This window comes from Lactuca virosa, chromosome 5 (assembly GCF_052849685.1).
Source record: "Lactuca virosa cultivar CGN04683 chromosome 5, Lactuca_virosa_CGN04683_v6, whole genome shotgun sequence".
NCBI lineage: Eukaryota > Viridiplantae > Streptophyta > Magnoliopsida > Asterales > Asteraceae > Lactuca > Lactuca virosa.
The window spans coordinates 318,265,605-318,285,672 of NC_136430.1; the positions used below are offsets into that span (position 1 = coordinate 318,265,605).

Here is a 20,068-nt window from a genome sequence, read left to right on the forward strand (position 1 = left end):
GACCTTAAGTCCTTTCCTCCAACCTCCTTACCACCTTTTGACGGCCAGAAGCAAAACCTAATAGATCTAACCCTATTTTTGAAGTGTGTGTGAGACTAAAGTGTATTTGGTGGATTCCTTGAAGTGGCTTAAAGATTTAGGGGCTTCGAACGAGAAGAAGCTTGTACATTCAGCATCTACATCGTTTTGAATTTTATTTGAAGGTAAAAAGTCATTACCTTGACTTCTAATTTCTTAGATCTCCTCTTGTGAAAGAAAAGGGTCATTTCTAGTGCAAAATGGAGTCACTTTCGGATTTGAGCTTGTTACAAGGGCAGGGTTTCAGATCTGGACTCCTTTAGGCCCTTATGGACATAAAGCCTCAAGCTTTATGAAGCTTTGACCCTCCTCTCTATCCAAAACATTTTCCTAAGGCTAGTTATGAGTGTTTTAGCTTCTTGGAGCCTTGCATGCATGTAAAGTTAGCAACTTTACGTGGTAACTATACCCTAGGAGGCTAGATCTACAGTTTGGAGCTATGGTTTTGCTCAAAAGCATCTGAATGAGAAAAGAGCCAAGGAACTCGACGAGTTGCATAGTCAACGCGACGAGTTGGATGAGGGTTTCCTGTCTGTTGGACACTGCATGAACTCGACGAGTTGTTGGGAAGCTCGGCGAGTTGGCTTGGGTTTTCGGTCTCTGAGTTCCAAAGGCACTTGACGAGTTGTTAGATACACTCGATGAGTTGGGTCAACATGGGCTGTTGACCTTGACTGTTGACTTTGACCAAGGTTGACCAAGTTTGACTCTAAGGGTACTTTGGTAATTTAGACCTTGATGGAAATTGGTCCTATGATGATTATAGGTGTTTGATTGTGGAGCTGTGTTTGGGAGTTTGACATTATCATTTAATGCTACTTGTGAGGTGAGTTTTCCTCACTATACTCAAGGTTCTAAGGCACCAAGGCCGACCATTTGGATTGTTATCCTGTTTTATTACTGCTATGATCTGTTGGATCGGTATCCTAGTAGATAGGTTGTTTCTATGTGATTATGATCGGTTAGATCGGTATCCTGGTAGACAGGATGTTGCAATGCTTAGTGATCTGTAGACCAGCTTGACTGTTTGTAGACTGTTATATGATTATTTGATATGTGTGCACATTTTTGATTGGTGGTTGAGGCATCTACTTTCTGCATGAGCCAACAGACTTGGGCATTTCAACCCGATGGTTGTGGGCCGAGAGTATTCCATCCCGAGGATGATTGGACTCGTAGTATGTGGGCATTCCAACCCGACGGTTGATTGGGTCCATAGTATGCTGTTATTGTATATGTGTTATATGGTGTGCAGGTATTTTGGGGGAACTCACTAAGCTTCGGGCTTACAGTTGTTGATTTTGTTTCAGGTACCTCAGATGATCGCGGGAAGGCGAAGGCGTGATCGTGCACCTCCTCATGTTTTATGATTTTTATTTCTGGGATACTCTGGTATGAAACTATTTTGAAAATACTTTGTAATAATTAATGGTTTTGAATGGTTGAAAAAGTTTTAAATTGGCTTGAATTTTATGGATGTTACAGATTGTCTAATCTACATATAAACAAATTTGGTTTAAAATGAATGTGTCAAATCAGATCTTCTCCAGATTCGAATATCAGCACCAATACTTCAGAAGATGATCAGAACATCAGCTTCAGAGAGTCACGCTGAATAGGGCATCAATGTCAATTCATGGAGATCAGCTTCAGCTTTAGTCATCAGTGTCAGGGTCAAGCTGATCAACTTCAGCTTCAGCAGATAGTGAATGACCATCAATGAGTATCATCATCGTATCATCTGATCAGTGTCTCATCAGTGTATGGCCATCAGCGTCTGGACACACTGATTAGTCTTCAGTAGATGGTGTCTTCATGCCTTTGGTGCTGATAGAGTCTTCAAGGTCTTCCAGTCATCAGGGGATGTTCTTCAGCCTTCGACATATGAACTTTCATCAGTATATCTTAAGATTAACTAACTAAGCTAGCTCTGATAGATTAGATTGTCTAAGTTATACTATTTACAATTACTTAGACAAGACTAACTGTCTACAATGAGCATATAAACTATAAATATGAAGTATATATTCAACATCATCAAATCTATACAAATGAGTGACCCAACAAGAACACTCATGGCAATGGAGAATTCCCCAACCAACTCTCTCTCTAAACTATGACTACATGTTGCACTCATAAAATAAATAACCACACACCTCCGCTTTATATACTAGTGGAGGGAATATGCTCTCAACAAATGTATTCAATGAAAATAAAAAATAACGTTGGTTTCCTCTCTAGAGCCCCATTGCTCGTTGTAGAAGAGTATGATCATTGGAATGTTAGAATGGAGAGATTCCTGGTTGGAAAAGAAAAAGGTGAAGAAAAATGGAGACCTGTGAAAAAAGGTCCTTATCCCCCGGTTAGGCAAATGGTTACGGATGTTGCAGCTATTCTCATGGGTCAAGACGAGCTCAGACTTGCACCTCTAACAACCAACGACATAGAGAAGCTCCACGCTGATCAAATTGCCTTTTCTAAAATGTTGTTTGGTGTTCCACCATCTCTCTTTGAGCACATCAAGTTGTGAAAATCAACCAAAAAGATATTGTAACGTCCTGATTTTCATTTTTATTTACTAAATATATTAGAGTATAATTACAATGTGGGTTAACATGCTGCGAATACACGCATGTACAGTCGAACCTTACCCTTCTCATGAATCACTGAAGTACCTGACAAACATTTTTATTCAACTGGGTAAGCATGAGGCTTAATGAGTTCCCCAAAATACCATATACCACAGTACGTATATCGGGCCCCACCCAATAAGCATATAAACAAGCCCCATTAAATGAACATAGAAATGGGCCGCGCCCAAACTACATAACGGGTCCCACCTAATAAACCTAACGGGCCCTGCCCAATGACGGGTCCCACCCGACATACATACTCATATTACACATATAGAGACTATACTTTTAGGCTCTACTAATACAAGCAAATAGAGGCTATATTACTATCTTCAAGCATACCAACATTGAGTCATAGAGACTACACTATCGGCTCTATTCTACTAGCTCTTATAACCTAACAGACATGGATACGTTTTATAATACATAGTTGTTGTGATATGCCGGAGATGGTAGGATCGAGATCGAGGGTGAGAGTCATGCTGGTTCCTTCTCCTGGTATCATAGTACAAAAGAAAGATATGATCGTTAGACAACGTCCGGGAGGGGCTCCCAGGACGAAGCTCTGAAGATCAAGTTATAATTGATTCTGAGAGAAGATAGGGTATTTCTGAGAGAAAAAGAGTCCAGTCCCCTTCTCCATGAGGAAGAAGGGTTCTTTTATACCTGATCTAGAGGTACGTGCCTCCTAACTAATTATGTTGAGCCTTCCCTCGTGAGACGTAACGTGGCGGATCCGTATTGATGGATCCTTCATCACGTCTTTCTATCTCGTCCCCCCATTGGATAGAGGGGAATCTTCGATATAATGATGATTGTGGCTGTCGTCAGATAGGTAAGTGGAGCTCTCTGATTGGCTCCATGATTGCTGGGGTATTTCCCCTGGAGAGAAAAGGGTAAGGCGTAGTTCTGCCCTTAACTGCCATACCGGTGAGTCCATGCAGGCGGATGCCCAGCCTTGTCCTCAGACTGGATATGACCAGACTCTAACTGGTCCATGCTTGGCACTAGTTTGACTTTTCTACATTAACGTTTTTCCTGAGGGATACGTTAACAAGTCCCTTAGGCTTGTAGGCGTATGTGTTGGCTTGGTAGAGTCGCCGTTCGAGCCTATATTACAACACGTGTATGTATGAGATCATTTCTGGCATTTGACAGACTTTAGACAACACCGTCGATATGTGTCAGATCCATCACGAGACGGTTCGTAACGCCATTTTTACCCTTAAAATCCCCCCTTTACTCAAGACCTTTCACCTTTTCCTTCTTTTCTTCCTTTCACCGTAGCGACTCAGGCGTTTTGTGATTTATCTTTTTCATCACTCGTTCGTTCTCAACGATGGATCGTTATGGCAGAGTCCGTACCGCAGAGGAATTTCGACTACTGCAAGAATAATTTGGTTTCTTACCGGAGCATGGCGTGATGATTCCGGCGAAGGGATCATCGATCTATGACTGCCCTCGAGGGAAAGTGGGGGTTCCTGTTCCTCTATTCGAAGCGGGATTACGCCTGCTAACGTATGACTTCTTTGATATAATCGTGCATCACTACGACTTTTCCATCGACGAATTAACCCCAAGTTCCATCAATAAGATTGTGGGCTTTGAACTGATCTGTCGGTCTCTGGGTTGTATACCCACTTTTTGGGTTTTCAGTTACTTCTTTTGTGTGTCTATGAACTCTGGCGTCCGCACACTGGCGAAAAGGTGGGGTATTCGTTAGTTGATCTCTGAGCAAGTTAATCCGAAGAAAAATTGGCAGAGGCAATGGCTCTGGGTCAACCGAAACCTTGTGGGCCATGGGTTTCTTAAAACCCGAGACTTTCCCGACCGTCTACCCAAGCTATTCGGGGATAACCTAACTCTTGGCAAACGGTTGGGAAACATTATTGTCATCGGGGAGAACTGGAAAGATTTCATCCTTACCGCAACCAATATGAGTGCCGCCTGGAGGGCATGTGGGAAGATGGCACAATTATTTGTCGTGAGATGCGGTATCCGCTCATCTCCTTCTCCCCCTTTAAAAAAAAGAACATGGTATTTTATTGGCTTGTCAGTTCTCATGCTTGGTGTCTGTGTTTGCAGGTGCCGAATCCGAGATTTCCTTGGAGATGGCCCTGCGTGGTTACTATCGGGGTAAGCTTTGTCACCGGGAGGTTGACCTTGTGGAGACTCTTCCTCCTCCCGCATCTGAAAAACGTATGCAGGAGCTCGTTGGATTGCTGCCGCCAGAAGGGGGAAATGTTGGTTCTAGCGGACATGCCTCGTCTTCTCAACTAGTTGTTGGACCCATTTTCCCAGCCCGTTTTCCGGCCTCTGCTTCTGCCAATATTCCTGTGGTGGGTCAAGAAGGAAAAGGTACTACTCCTATTCGGAAAAAACAAAGTGTGCGCGTGGTGCTGTCGTCGGACGAAGAGACCGAATCAGATGACGTGGGCCTCCGTCCTCGTAAGAAGCGAAAGACAGTGTCCGTGCCCAAGCTTCTTGGCGGCATTGGGGATGTTCTTGGCGATGGATTTTCTACGTCCGATCAAAAAGAGACAGTAGTGGTTCCCAGTTCTTCAAAAGCATCACCTCCTTCGTTTGTCGACTCGTTCATGGCTAATCCTGGTACCTGCTCTGCCCTTGGAGGTACATTGGGCGTGTCAGGAGGTTTCCCTTCATCGGACACACCTTATATGGTTGAAAAAATGAGGACTGCATCGCATCCCTTGGCTTCCGAAGCTTACGCCCCAGGTTGGGCGGTTACTAAAGACTCATTACTTTCAGAAGACATTACTGCTCAGGAGTGGAGTTACTATGCCCATCCTCCGGCCACAATGGAGTTTCTTGCGGCCCAATCGGGCGCACGCATGGACGATGACCTTCGGTATGCTGCTGCTCAAACTTCTTCCCTTATGGTTGCTGCCGCTGACCGGGTTTGCCGTCTTGGCATAAATGAAGCTCAACTGAAAACTTTGCAAGATGCTGTTGCTGGCTTAAGGGGGGAACTCCGTGATTCAGAGCCAGAACATCGAATTTTATCCGAGCAAAGTTGCGTTGTGGCCTGTGAGAAGGCCGCTTTGGAAGACCATGTGGCCACCCTGGAAGACCAAACGAAGCGACTTGAAAATCAGGTGAACTCTCTAGCTCGAGAGAAGGGTGTTCTGGCGAGTGAGTTGGCCAGGTGCCAACATCAACTGGCCCGTGCCTAGGTTGACAGTGTTGTTGCTTGAGGAAACTTGCAATGGGTGTTGGAGAAGGGTGTGGTCCGAGTGATCGATAAAGTTATCGAGCGTGCGGAATTTGCCAGCGGGATCCAAGGCGTTCAAAATGCATGCGAGGCACTTGGGCTTGAAAAAGGGAAGCAGTTAGCCCGTTGTCCCATAACTTTTGGTGAATCTAACGCCCCGGATCGTGGCTATTTCTCGAGAAGAGCCGAAGAGGTGGACATTTCCCTTTCGTCCCTTGATGAGACGGATTTCACAGGCCACTTTCATCTGGGGGAGTTGGATTATGATAGGTTCCGCCAGTTCTGTCGTCGACCGGGTCTGGGAAGCTCTTCCTCGGACTCTAGGGACTGATTTTTGTGTGTCCCTTTTGTTCATTCTATAATGTATCCGTACTCCCTTGTATTGTATATGCAGTGAAAGATATTGGTTGTCAACGACCAAGAACTATGTATTTCGCTTTGTACTTGGTATATTAATGCTTTTTATGTGCTTTGAATTGACCTGTGATATCTTTAGGCTAGAGTTACTCGAAATTTCTATTGTAATTTTTTTCTATACACTCCCTTGTTCTAGGGTTCGCATTAATCGGTTAGTTTGCGTTTCTGACATCGTGTAACCGCTACAGTTGGGTTATATGTTTTCGACAATCATTGACTTGTATGTTTAGTTGAGTTTTTGATGTTAACTCGCGAAATGATAGCCTATGTTCTTGGCTATACTTTGAGGTTTAGCTACCTGTGTGTTGGTCGAGATCGTCACCTCAAGACCTTTTACCGTCTGATTTTCAGGGGAGTGGATATGAATCTTTTTAGGACCCTTTTTTATGCCATTAATTAGAGTTTGCACATTCTTAGCTCTGAGATGTTATTGGCAAGTTTTAGGTAAATATTATGATTCTTTGAGACCTATGGTTGCATCCTTGTACAAATTTTGCTCAAGTAGCGTATGTGATCAGCCGTTGTTTCTACTTGGAAAATATACACAACCTCTTCACTTTGTGTTTTTGTAGTTGGTTAAATAGAATTCTGGAAAGCTCTTTCAAACTAAAATTTATATTGACTAGAGAAGAAAAAAGAAAAACACAAAACATTAGACTCTAAATGTCTAAGTGCCAGGTCGCGGACTTGGTCTCCGTGCTGGCACTTGGAGTATGGTTATCCTATGCGGAGTTTGACCACACTCCTTTTTCTCAGTCTTTGTTTTATTTTCGTTCGGGAGCTCCGCTGCCCTGCCATAGCCGTATGTCCTTTTCTCATTTCCTCCAAGCGTTCCTTGCGAACTTGGGGTTTCTTTCTGTTGGATTAGTGTCTAAGCCCATAACCATATTTGGTAAGTACTTGACCCGGTTGTGCATGGTCCTTTTGGGTTGCCTTCACTAAAGCAAATTGACTGGAGAAATAATAGAGAAAGAGGTTATTATGGTTTATTAATATATTATAAGAATAATATATTAAAAGAGAAATCATATTTGTTTAATTAACATTGGTCAAGAATTAATTAAAAATTAATTTTGTGATCAAAAGAAGTTAATTAAACTAGGGGGACTGAACTGTAATTATGTGATAGTTACAAAGTTGGGCAAGGAAACCCTATATGATAGGGTGGACGAATTCAAGGGGATAAGGCCTTAGAATTCGTCCAAAGATAGGGCTTCTAGAATTATCCTTGGGCTGCTTGGTGGCTAAGCAACCAGATAAGGATAAGGACTGAAACCCTAATTCCTACACCTATATAAAGGACCCTTGGCATAAGAAATTCGGCCACTTGATCCCTAGAGTTCCTAGAGCCGAATTTTACCTCTCCTCTCTCTCTCTCTCTTGCTTCTTCAATTGCTCTTGGTGTTTGTGAGCCATTAGAGGTACTACACTTGTGGTACTTGCTTTCAAAGATAAGAAGATTCTAGAAACAAGTTGTTATTACAATATAACAACACGAGGTATGTAATTCATTCTTCCTTATGATTTTTGAAATTACTAGGAGCATGCTAGGTTTCTTTTTCTGTTCATAATGTTGTATGACTAATAGTGAAAACATAAATCCATTCTAGGGTTGCATGCACACATAGGATTGTTTGTATAAAACCCATCAGTGGTATCAGAGCGTTTGGTTTTTGTTTTTTCAATTAGTTTATACAAAAGTATGAATTTGACATATTAGGGTTTATAGCCAATAAACCCTAAAGGCATGATTTTCGAAATTAGGGTTCATAAACCCTAGATTTCGAAATTTGATAGGGTTTCCCAAACCCTTTCCTTAGCCTCCAAGATTTCGAATTTTAGGGTTATCCAACCCTAGGGTTACGAAATTTGTCTCCTCCCCAAGATAAGATCCCTAAGGTTTAGGGATTTGGATAATGCCATATCTTGTAATTATCCCTTAATTGTTTAAATATGGTAATTAAAGATTTTTTGAATTATCCCATCCAAATTTTCGAATTTTAGGGGATTTAAGGGATTAGGTTAAATTAATTGTTTAATTTAATAAGATAATCCTTCAAGATTTAATAATTTAAATTAATTGTTTAATTTTGGGATAATTATTAAATCAAAGTTTTAATAATTAAGATTTTAAAATTAAAAGGTTATAATTTTCGAAAATTTTAAATATGATTAAAACCCTAGTATTTTGAAATGTTTAAAATACACCCTTATACTATTATAATATTATAAGATTAATAATTATATATATGTATAAGATTAAGCTAGTCTTACCGTTAGTAGGCCTCATTCACGAAGCCGATCTATAAGGGGGGTATAAGGTTATGGCCTACAAATTGGCCGTTTAATGGGTGTCCACTCTCATCCACCGCTTCCTTGATTGGTGGAGGGTCGTTAGCCGAACGGGTAGGATAGGGCAAACCTTTCCTCATTAAAAGTATAATGAATTATAAAAGTAACTAAATGTTTTTCATAAAATTCCCAAGTCTTAGTTACTTTAGGCAAAAGTGAATTGATGCAGTTCCATGAAATTACACTTTGTACCCTTGCTAAGACGTTAGTGGAGTGTGTGTGGTTAAACGGCACACTAATTGGGCTCTAAGCAAAGGTGGCAAAGGGTAACACAATGTTTGTCATAGTTCGATGGAGCGTGCGTGGCTAACTGGCACATCGAATATGTAACTATAACAATGAGGGAACCATGTACATTTGCATGGTTATTCACACCCGCTTTGTGATACTCGTCATCCCAGTCGCAAACAAGAGGGGCATATCGATATTTAAACATGCCATTGAAAAGTTCAATGAATCTCAAAAGATCTAGGAGTTTTCAATACATTTAAAAATTAATCTCTTTTTCATTTTTCATGATGGAGAATTAGTGAATCGTCATTCACTTACCTTCAAATTATTTACTTGTTAGATTACGGCATCCCTCTTCTAAATTGTAAATAATGTTGTTGGATCCTAGCCCTAATTTCTCATTTGGGTGTTTAATTGGGGATTCATTTCTAATCAAAATTTATTCTTTTTCAGATGTCGAACGTCAACAATGCTTCTGGTTCAACTTCCTCTGGCTCGTTCTCACTCATGAACTTGTATGGGAGAGTGATCTTTGACGGGACCAATTTCAATGATTGGATCTGCAACATTCGAATGGTTACTCGTTACGAGGACAAAGAGTATGTCCTCGATGAGAAGCTAAAGGAGATTGACAGCAACACTGCCTCTGCTGAAGAGATCGCGGCCTTTGAGGCCCACGAGCGTGATGCCACGAAATTCCATTGCATCATGCTGGCGACTATGACTGTAGAACTCCAGAAGTCCTATGAGGATATGTACCCCTATGAGATGCATCAAGATCTGCTGGACCGGTACCACCAGAGCACTAGGCAAGAAAGGTACAAGATCATCACTTCGATGATCACTACCAAAATGGGTAATGGAGAGTCCCTTACCGCTCATCTGCAAAAGATGCAGAGATATGTCGATCGCCTGCTAAAGTTGAATGTGAACTTTGATGAAGAGCTGGCAATTGATATCATCCTTCATTCCTTGCCTTCCCGCTATAGCCAGTTCCGCATGACCTACCACATGAACAAGGAGGAGGTCTCTTTGAGCAACTCCAACTCCCGCTGCTGCCCCTGTCTTGGAAATAGGGCAAGGGAAGGGTAAGAAGAGGAAGGCTCCCTCAAAGAGCCACCAAAAGGAAAAGTCCCAAGATGGAACCTCTTCTAGTAGAACCAAAGTTGGTTATGCTAAACCCAACTATAACCCTAAGGAGGCAGAGTGCCACCACTGCGACAAGATAGGGCATTCGAAAAGAAGCTGCCCAAAATATCTGCAAGCCATGAAGGATGGGAAGATCAAGCCATCTTTCGCAGGTATTTACACAATTAAATCTAATGATTCATCGCATGCTACTTCTTGGGTTCTTGATACAGGATGTGGTTTTCACATATGTTCATATTTGCAGGGACTAAGAAGAAATAGGGATGTGGAGCATGGAAGGATAAATCTAATCATGGGAAACAGAAGATCATCGCCTGTCACCAAGATTGGAGTTTATTCCTTAGTGCTTAGTAATGGATTAGGTATAGATTTAAACAATTGCTGCTATTTGCCAGATATGGCAAGAAACATCATTTCATTTCATGGTTTATATAGACAAGGTTTTAGATATTCATTTGATAATGAAAAGGGTTCTATTTATGCTTATCTTAATAGTGTTTTATATTTTGAAGCATTTCCATGTAATGGAATATATGAGACTGTGATGGTTGTAGATAACTTAGGAAATGATGTGTTGTGTATTGATTCTTCCAATAGTATGGATAAAGCATGCTTGTGGCATTGTCGTCTTGGACATGTCAACAAGAAACGCATAGCCCAACTCCAAAAGGATGGAGTGTTGGAGTCATTCGACCTTAGGGACGATGACGTGTGCGAGTCTTTTTTACTTGGAAAGATGACCAAGTCACCCTTCACTGGCACTTGTGTGAGGGGTGAGGGTTTATTGGACTTCATACATACAGATATATGTGGACCATTTAGATCCAACACAAGGGATGCATGCCGCTTCTACGTGACTTTTACCGATGATTATAGCAGATATGGCTATATCTACTTAATCAGGCATAAGTCAGAAACCTTTGAAAATTTCAAAGAATTTAAACAAGAAGTCGAGAATCAGTTGGGCAGGAAAATCAAAATGCTTCGATCAGATCGAGGTAGAGAGTACCTAAGTCTTGAATTCCACGACTACCTCAAGGAATGCGGAATTGTTTCGCAATTAACGCCACCTTGGACACCACATTTGAATGGTGTGGCTGAGAGGCGTAATCGAACCTTGCTAGACATGGTTCGTTCCATGATGAGTCGTGCTTCGCTACCTATCTCATTCTGGGGGTATGCCTTAGAAACTGCCGCCCATATCCTTAACTTAGTCCCTAAGAAGAAGGTTACCAAAACACCTCACGAGATGTGGACAGGGAAGGCTCCCTCGTTAGCACATATCAAGGTTTGGGGGTGCGAGGCTTTCGTAAGACGAGAGACTCACGACAAGCTCGAACCTCATAGTGAGCGATGTATTTTCATCGGCTACCCGCAAAAATCCTTTGGATATCTCTTCTATAGACCGAGTGACAATGTTGTCTTCGTTGCTAGGAGAGGGGTTTTCCGAGAGCGAGAACTCATAAGCCAAGGAGACATTGGGATGCAAATCGATCTTGAAGAGCTTAAAGAGTCGAGCGATGAAGGAACCTCTAACACAAGCGCTCAACCCAAGGAGGAAACTCCGGTTGAACCGATTGACGAGTCCTTACCTCTTAGCCGTTCCGAAAGGGTTAGTGTTCCACCCCAGTTTTATGGTTTTCATATTACTATAGAGGGGGATACGTTCATTAGTGATAGTACACTAGTGAATCTGGACGAACCTAACAACTATAAGGAAGCCATGGCAGGCCCGAAGTCTGAAAAATGGAAAGAGGCTATGGACAGTGAGATTCAGTCCATGTATGACAACCAAGTTTGGAATTTGGTTGACAATGTACCAGGTCGTCAGACGGTTGGGTGCAAGTGGATCTTCAAGAAGAAGACCGACATCGATGGAAATGTACACACCTATAAGGCCCGATTGGTTGCGAAGGGTTTCACTCAAACTCCTGGAGTTGACTATGATGAAACCTTCTCACAAGTGCAAAGATAAAGTCTATCAGGGTGATGATGGCCATTGCTGCATTTCATGATTATAAAATATGGCAAATAGATGTCAAAACCGCTTTCCTTAATGGGAAGTTGGCTGAGGCTGTTTACATGGCTCAACCAGAGGGTTTTGTCAATGCGAAGCATCCCAATAGAGTGTGTAAGCTTGAGAAGTCCATTTATGGACTTAAGCAAGCGTCTCACAGATGGAATCTTTGTTTTGATGAGAAGGTCAAAGAGTTTGGTTTTCTGCGAAGCGAGGATGAATCATGTGTATATGTCAAAGCCAGTGGGAGTTTAGTAAACTTCCTCGTATTGTATGTCGATGACATACTGCTCATAGGAAATGATATCCCGACGCTGCAGGAAGTTAAGTCCTGGCTTGGGAAGTGCTTCGCTATGAAGGACCTCGGAGAGGCTGCCTATATTTTGGGAATAAGGATATTGAGAAACAGAAGTAAGAGACTAATAGGACTTAGTCAGAATATTTACTTGGACAAGGTACTAAAACGTTTTAGTATGGAGAATTCAAAGAAGGGAGAGTTACCAATCCAAAGTAATGCCAAATTGAGTAAGACTTAAAGCCCGAGTACCAATGTCGAGATAGCAGAAATGAGCCGAGTACCATACGCTTCCGCAATTGGCTCAATCATGTACGCTATGACTTGTACTCGCCCTGATGTGGCCTTCGCTTTGAGCATGGTCAGCAGATATCAAGGGAACCCTGGCAAAGCGCATTGGAACGCAATCAAGAATATTCTGAAGTACCTTCGAACGACCAAGGAATGGTTTCTAGTCCTCGGTGGGAGTGATGACTTAAGGGTGCGAGGGTATAGTGACGCCAGTTTTCAGACCGACAGGGACAACTACTGTTCGTAGTCGGGCTGGGTCTTTACCCTTAATGGAGGAGCAGTGACTTGGAAAAGTTCCAAACAGGAGACCGTAGCTGATTCAACGTGCGAATCAGAGTATATAGCGGCGAGCGAAGCGTCAAAGGAAGCGATATGGTTGGAGAACTTCATCGGAGACCTTGGAGTTGTGCCGGCCATACAAGAGCCTATGGAAATTTCCTGTGATAACGAAGGAGCGGTTACCTTGACCAAGGAACCGAGGGATCATGGTAGATCTCGGCATATCGACAGAAAATATCACTTTATTCGACATCAGGTAAAAGAAGGACTCCTCGTAGTAAAGAGGGTATCGTCGGAAGATAACCCAACAGATCCACTTACGAAGGGACTGAGTAGGGTTAAGCATTTGCAGCACGCTAGGAGCATTGGGCTGAAGGACGATATTAGTTTGGATTAAATAGTTTAGAAACGTGTAATTGATAAATGTAATTGACATTTGATGATTAAATAAATGAGTATTATTTATTAGTAAAGTTACTGTCTTATGTTAAGTGTTTACGTATTGTTTCATTTTGCATGTTTTGACTTCCTGAATAATAAATTTATTCGAACGGTCCACAGTCGTTTATATGTTGGAAGTAGGTATGAATGAAGACTGTCATGAATTGGTGTGTAGATTGTCTAAAGTGTATTAGACATAGCAAAAATTTGCTACAACGTTCATGAGTGCTTTTGAAATAGTTTTGAGCATTGGAATAAACCCACGCTTGCTGGAATCACTTCATGGAATTTATCTCGAGTGATCGCAAGACGATAATATCATATGGTCTTAAAACCTAGATATATGGTTTATTGTTTGCTAATTGGTTATGCATTGATAATACGTGAACGCATCAGTAACTTGATGTTATAAAACGCATTGTTGTGTATGATTTAATTAATAAATAGTAAATTCATATAAGTCGAAGTTTATCTGTTCCTTTTATCCTAAGAGGGTAAAAGCGATATCAGGGCCCCTCGATGGTTTGGTTTGACTTATGTGCCGGGCTCGGTCAGGACTGAATTGATGTGTTCAATTAAGTTCTATGTGAAACGAATCTGAGATCGAGAAACAAACTGCTGGACAATAAGTATGACTATGTTCCATGTATTTGTCTGCACGATATCTAGAACGGAGGACTGTACAATCCCTTATCTAAAGGACAGGTTATTGATAAGATCAGAATTCGACAGCGTCTTTGAGAGATACAATTGCTAATCGAGTTGTACTTGCTTTTATGGTTACTAGACTTATCCAAGTGGGAGACTGTTGGATTAGTGTCTAAGCCCGTAACCATATTTGGTAAGTACTTGACCCGGTTGTGCATGGTCCTTTTGGGTTGCCATAACCAAAGCAACTTGACTGGAGAAATAATAGAGAAAGAGGTTATTATGGTTTATTCATATATTATAATAATAATATATTAAAAGAGAAATCATATTTGTTTAATTAACATTGGTCAAGAATTAATTAAGAATTAATTTTGTGATCAAAAGAAGTTAATTGAACTAGGGGGACTGAACTGTAATTATGTGATAGTTACAAAGTTGGGCAAGGAAACCCTATATGATAGGGTGGACTAATTCAAGGGGATAAGGCCTTTGAATTCGTCCAAAGATAGGGCTTCTAGAATTATCCTTGGGCTGCTTGGTGGCTAAGCAACCAGATAAGGATAAAGACTGAAACCCTAATTCCTACACCTATATAAAGGACCCTTGGCATAAGAAATTCGGCCACTTGATCCCTAGAGTTCCTAGAGCCGAATTTTACCTCTCCTATCTCTCTCTTGCTTCTTCAATTTCTCTTGGTGTTTGTGAGCCATTAGAGGTACTAGACTTGTGGTACTTGCTTTCAAAGATAAGAAGATTCAAGAAACAAGTTGTTATTACAATATAACAATAAGAGGTATGTAATTCGTTCTTCCTTATGATTTTCGAAATTACTAGGAGCATGCTAGGTTTCTTTTTCTGTTCATAATGTTGTATGATTAATAGTGAAAACATAGATCCATTCTAGGGTTGCATGCACACATAGGATTGTTTGTATAAAACGCATCACTTTCTGTTTTCACTACCGGTTCTTGGTGTGAATTCTTCCCTTCACCGCCCATTGAACTGTCTGGGGCGTCTAGGGTGTAACTTGCCCTGTTGAATGTTGTGTTTTTGAAACCGGTGTGATATTTCTGCTGTTGCCTTTCGTTAACACGTGCGATATCTGCCTCTATGACTTTCGACTGGGTGTGAGGGAGCCGAATTTCATCTTTCATGTTCTGTTGGCGCTCGCACTTCCCCTTTTTCTTGGTCCAATATGTGTTGTGGCCTTGGGGGGTGTCTCCCCTTGACTGGGTGAGAATTCTGCTTACCCTTTTATGCGCGTGCCAATTAATCTTTCATTTCGTATGGTTATTCGGGGTTTTGTTGCTATTGTCAGAGACCTTGCTTGGTTCCCTCCTACATTGGAGCTTGCGTGCTAGAGTGATTGATACTCCGTTACTGTCTGCATTGTTACCAGCTCCTAGATTCCTCATCCCAAAGGGGTTTTGTTCATCTCCAAGACTGGTGAAGAGTTGGCTCGAGTCTCGAATCATTTTTCTCCTAGGCGTGGCTTGGCTACTGATTGCAGGATAGACTGGTGCTCTTGCCCGCGAGTAGGCATTCCCTTGTATTGAGATTTTTGCTCTGGGTTCTAGCTGAACCATCTTTGGATAAGTGTTTGCTTCTTTCCGTGAAAGGGATGTTGTAAATCGTCTGAATGAGTGTTTGTGCCTTTTCCTTGACTTGTTGACCAACATTTGTGCCGTTGCTGATCTCTCCCGTCGATTCTCCACTTTCTGGAAACTTTCACTTTGACACAATTTGTTTTTTTGCTTTGATTCTTGTTGGTCATTGCATTCATTATCTGTCCTCATTGCTACGACCGTCTCCGACCTGTCTCTTGTGCTGAATTTGAGAATGTCGTGGAGGGTGGACAGAATCGCTTGTAGTTGAAATAGTGCAGGTCGGCCCAGTAGGACATTGTGTTCTACTGGACAGTCAACAACCTAGAACTCGAGTGCTCTCGTTACCTGTTCTGTCCCATCACGACTCACTAGTGTAAATGGGAGCATGATTGTTCCTGTTGGCCAGATGCCATGGCCGGTAAACCGAACTAGCGGACCCTGCTATGGTGGTTGGAGGTACTTTTTCCACTCTATTGGCAACTGCCGACGGTAGTTCTCATAGATTACATTGACCTTGCTTCCATTATCAATGTATACATGCTTAACATGTTTTTGACTAATAAACCCTATGATGTGTAATAGGCGTTCGGATCTCAATGATCTGGTCTGGGATCACTCATCGAAAAGACTATTTTAAGCATGTTTTGATTGTATACCGTCGCGTTGGCTTGTTGGCTTTGACAATTGCTGCATGGGGGATGCCCAGTGATGGTTAGTATCTCTGGCCTCTTATCATGGTCCTTTCCCCCGTCCTTTTGATTTCTAGGCTAGTGTTTGTCCTCATCAAATTTTCCTCTGAGCTCTTTTGCGATGTCCACTATGTTTCCAACTAGCTGCTTCTCATCTATCTCCCTTTTCAACACCGTGCATTCGGTGGTATCATGAGTTTTGCTCTTTTGATATTCGTAGAACTTGGTATTTTCCTTTATCTCCTTTGATGGAGTTTTGTTGATTGCATGGACATCTGCATGACCATTCCTGTTTTCATCTTTATTAAACGGCATGTACCTTCTCGACATGTGTCTAGAGTGTTGATTGTGTTTCTGCTGGTTACCCTCTTGCCTGTCTTGCTGAGTTAAAATCGGACGGGACGCCGCCTCCTCCTGTTTGATGTATGCGTTGGCTACAACTTTGAGATTGGACTCCTTTCTCTCTTCCCCTTCGATTTGTCTTATGTATTTTTCCATTCAGAACTTGAGCTCGTCCCTGGATCTGGGGACTGTCCCTTGCATCTTCTTAGATAGGGGCCCTGGAAGTAGACCTTGGGCGAAGGCACCCGTCACCAGCAACTCTTCATGTCCTGGGACATTCAAAGTAGCTAACATGAATCGATCATAATAGTCACAAATCGATTCTCCTTCTCTTTACTTACACGCCATCACAGAGTTGGTGTCCCCTTTTCCTTTCCTCAACCGCATGAAGTTGTTGAGGAAAAAGTACTTCAGTTGCTCAAAATTCGAAATACTACCTGGTCTTAGAGACTTGAACCACTTGCCTGCATTTCCTGTTAGGATGCAAGGGAAATAGGTGCATGTGAAGCGACGGTCCATCTTAAGAGATGTCATCGTGCACTCGTAGTTATCGATGTGGTCATCTGGGTCAGAAGTGCCGTCATATTTCGGCATGTTCGGTATCATCATAGTGTGTGGGATCTCGTATTGTAGTAGTTCATGGCTGAAATTAGAGCTTGCACTTCGTATGGGTTTATCCATGTACGACTACGGCACACTGCCATAGGCCATATGTTGTTGCGCCTGGTAGGGGTTCGCGTACATCTAGTTGTACATGGCCGCCGGCGAGATGTACGGTTGATATTGTTGCAAGCTTGGATGTGATCCAAATTGCTGGAATGCATATTGCCCTGTTGGGTGAATTATGTATGGGTTTACTCCCATGTACTGTTGTGTGGACGGGTTGAATGGTTGAGCAGTCATCACGAAGGGGTGAATTCTAGTGCTGCTGAGAAATGAACGACATGTCCGTAGGAGCTGGATCCCTGGTTGATCGAGGTCTGCACACCTATGACTTGCGGCTGAGACACTTCTGGGATCGGACCCTGAGTTTGTTGTACGAGCGGGTTGAAGACCGGTGGTTGCTGTATGAACAACGAAATATGGGGCAAGCCTTCCATGGTGGCGTGTGGGTAGACCATCGAGGAATATTATGATTGCGGTTGAATATTGTGAGGGATCCAGGTTCCGGTGCCCGAACTGTGTGGAAACGATTGTTGCTGAGAAACAGGTATCTCTGTTTGCTGTGTTACGACAATCTGTGGAGTTATGGTTACGATTGCTGCTTGTGGAGGTGGGTTAACTGTTGGACGTCATAGACTGGCTATATAGGTTGCCGTCGTTTCAACTGCAGAGCTGGATGGTGTCTGTGAGACGTGCGTGAGATTTGAAGCAAGTTCTTCCTGGATGGGAACTTGACCTCCGTCTAACGGATGCATTGGACGCATTGGGCTTGTCTCCACTGCCCTTGACGTTACTGGCATGTCGCGTGCCATTTTTGCTCTTTGGTTGTGCTTTGTGGAGGTATTGTTCTGGAGATACATCTGGATGGCGCCAAATGTTGTGATATGCCGGAGATGGTTGGATCGAGATCGAGGGTGAGAGTCGCGCTGGTTCCTTCTCCTGGTATCACAGTACAAAAGAAAGAGATGATCGTTAGACAACGTCCGGGAGGGGCTCCCAGGACGAAGCTTCGACGATAAAGTTAGAATTGATTCTAAGAGAAGATAGGGTATGTATGAGAGAAAAAGAGTCTAGTCCCCTTCTCCGTGAGGAAGAAGGGTTATTTTATACCTGATCGAGAGGCACGTGCCTCCTAACAGATTCTGTTGAGCCTTCCCTCGTGAGACGTGACGTGGTGGATCCGTATTGATGGATCCTTCATCATGTCTTTCTATCTCGTCCCCCTATTGGCTAGAGGGGAATCTTCGATATAATGATGATCATGGCTGTCGTCAGATAGGTAAGTGGAGCTCTCTAATTGGCTCCACATTTTCCAGGGTATTTCCCCAGGGGAGAAAAGGGTAAGGCGTAGTTCTGCCCCTTAACTGTCATACCAGTGAGTCCATGCAGGCGGAGGCCCGTCCTTGGCCTCACATTGGATATGACCCGACTCTAACTGGGCCAAGCTTGGCGCTAGTTTCACTTTTCTTTCTTAACATTTTTCTTGAGGGATACGTTAACAGTACCTATGGAACATGCCACCATATTAGGTTCATCTCAGTGTCCTAGCACAAAGGCTGAGCTAGACAAGATGAAAGATGTTCCATATGCTTCGGCTATTGGGTCCATCATGTATGCCGTGAATTGTACTAGACCTGATCTTGCTTATGCTATGAGCATGGTAAGCAAATTCCAACAAAATACAAGGGAAATTCATTGGACAAATGCGAAGAACATTCTCAAGTATTTACGAAGAACTAAGGACATGTTCCTCGTCTATGGAGGCATGGAAGAAAGCTTAAGTGTAAATTGCTACACTGATGATTCCTTAACTACCGATCGAGATGATTGCAAGTCGCAATCAGGATACGTGTTCATTATAAATGGGGGTGCAATGTCTTGGAAAAGCTCCAAGCAAAGTGTTGTTGCACAATCCACTTCAGAGTCAGAATACATTGCTGCTTCTGAAGCTGCACAAGAGGCTTCATTGGACATTTAGGGGTAGTGCCTACCATTCAGGACTCCTAGACGTTTTCTGTGATAATGAGGGTGCTATTGCTTTGGAAAAAGAACCCAGATCACACAAGAAGACCAGACATATTAGCCAAAGATTCAACTTCACCCGGTATAAAGTTGAAGAAGGTGAAATTAGTATTCACAAAGTTCACACTGATCAAAATTTGGCAGATCCTTTCACGAAGCCCTTTCCTCAAGTCAAGTTTGAAGGTCATGCTCGAGGAATAGGACTTCATTATTCTAGTGATTGGCTTTGATCTATGTATTAGTATTGAGTATTAGAACGTTATAACATCATCTATTGTAATGACTATGATATATATGACATATGATCTTTTCATTAAATATTTGTTGTGTTCTTTATTAACATGTTTAATCCATGAGTAAGTTTATTCACTCTAAAATCCATAGTCGGTTATTATTGTGGGACTTTAGTGTGGAGAATGTTATGCTTTGATGTAGTCAAATGCTGTTCTTTAAACAGGCAGTTATAAAAGCTATTATCGGGCATGACGTGAACGATGCAAGAGGCGTATGTAGTTAAGACGGGATTTGTTCCTCTTATTCGTTGAGAGTTAGACATCTAAGGCCTGATGTAAAGTTGCACACTTATATGAGATTGACTGCGGTCTATATCTCATGTTCAACATGATGTATGTAGCATACAGATAACTGATAAATTTACCTTACTCACCAATTGTAGCCT

At 42.3% G+C, this 20,068-nt stretch overlaps 1 pseudogene; it reads left to right on the plus strand.

The window, feature by feature from the left end:
• Window positions 1-18,555: 18,555 nt before the first annotated feature.
• Window positions 18,556-19,345, plus strand: LOC145113120 (secreted RxLR effector protein 161 pseudogene; annotated as a pseudogene).
• The last annotated feature ends 723 nt before the right edge of the window (window positions 19,346-20,068 follow it).